Genomic DNA, 1,847 nt, shown 5'->3' on the forward strand with positions numbered 1-1,847 from the left:
ACTCTCTCTCTCTGTCTCTCTACCTCCCTCCCTCTCTCTCTCTCTCTCTCTCTCTCTCTCTCTCTCTCTCTCTCTCTCTCTCTCTCTCACTCTCTCTCTCTGTCTCTCTACCTCCCTCTCTCTCTCTCTCTCTCTCTCTCTCTCTGTCTCTCTACCTCCCTCTCTCTCTCTCACTCTCTCTCTCTGTCTCTGTCTCTCTGTCTCTCTCTCTCTCTCACTCTCTCTCTCTGTCTCTGTCTCTCTACCTCCCTCCCTCTCTCTCTCTCTCACTCTCTCTCTCTGTCTCTGTCTCTCTACCTCCCTCCCTCTCTCTCTCTCTCTCTCTCTCTCTCTCACTCTCTCTCTCTGTCTCTCTACCTCCCTCCCTCTCTCTCTCTCTCCCTCTCTCTCTCTCTCTCTCTCTCTCTCTCTCTCTCTCCCTCTCTCTCTCTCTCTCTCTCTCTACCTCCCTCTCTCTCTCTCTCTCTCTCTCTCTCTGTCTCTCTACCTCCCTCTCTCTCTCTCACTCTCTCTCTCTGTCTCTGTCTCTCTGTCTCTCTCTCTCTCTCACTCTCTCTCTCTGTCTCTGTCTCTCTACCTCCCTCCCTCTCTCTCTCTCTCTCTCTCTCTCTCTCACTCTCTCTCTCTGTCTCTCTACCTCTCTCCCTCTCTCTCTCTCTCTCTCTCTCTCTCTCTCTCTCTCACTCTCTCTCTCTCTCTCTGTCTCTCTACCTCCCTCCCTCTCTCTCTCTCTCTCTCTCTCTCTCTCTCTCTCTCTCTCTCTCTCTCTCTCTCCCAGTATTCTGGTCCAGTATTCTGATCCATTCACAAACCAGCACAAAACCTCGGAAATGAACCAAATGAGCAAGAAAATCAGCCTCATTTCATCTCCACCACATTTCAGAGGAAACATCTCACACTTGAATCAATCAGCTGCTTCCACTGAGACGTTCTCCCTCTAAACGTCTCACATGGTTTTATAGAAATGTCATGACCCTTGGGGGGGGGGGGCCATGACCCAGAGGTTGGGAACCAGTGGACAAAACGCTGACTGAACATAACGTGAACAAAGCAGCTACAAGAGTCTGTTAATGTGTCGGTCACACGAGCCGTGAGCAGCTGATTATGTTTGTTTACAGCAACGACAAACACATTTCAACCTGAGATAAGATAAAGGACGTTTCTAAGCTTCATCCTCTGGGGACAATGAATGTCTTATTTAGACATTTCAGTCTGGACACACGATCACAGTTTCACACACATAGTATCCTGCATCGTTCCTTACAGAAGTAGTTTCTCTACCAGGACCCGACCGAAAGTAGGTCCAGCGTTAACTTTGTTGGTTTCTACAGTTTCTTATCACAACATGTCCGCCCTCCTACACAATAAACCCACACAAAGAAATAATCTCAGTTAATTCACTTTCTAATCAGCCAATTTACTGAGACAAAACAGAACCAGACAGGAAACGATCCCTTTCATCCATATCTCTGCCTCATTCACACATCTGCACTGAACAGGCCGACAGCAGCGTAGGTGGCAGCACTGAGACAAGATGAAGGACCAACGTCTGGTGACACGCAGCTGGACCAAGCTTCTACAAGCTTCTGTTTCACTGCTTCTTCGTTTCCTGACGTTTTTGTGGCAGCAGATGTTTCAGAAGCAACAAACAAAGACAAAGTCGGTGATAGTCGCAGCAGTTACAGCGTCAGGATGAGACGTGTTGGCTGCCGCTTGTTATCAGTTATTTAGCAGCACCAGGAAAACAAAGTACACAACTACACGACTACTGGACACAACTACTGCTGCACTGCACCAAACTCATTAAGTGAGACTACAGGAAATAGTGTTATTGACTGTGTGTAATG

This window comes from Hippoglossus hippoglossus, chromosome 14, assembly GCF_009819705.1.
Source record: "Hippoglossus hippoglossus isolate fHipHip1 chromosome 14, fHipHip1.pri, whole genome shotgun sequence".
Taxonomy (NCBI): Eukaryota; Metazoa; Chordata; class Actinopteri; order Pleuronectiformes; family Pleuronectidae; genus Hippoglossus; species Hippoglossus hippoglossus.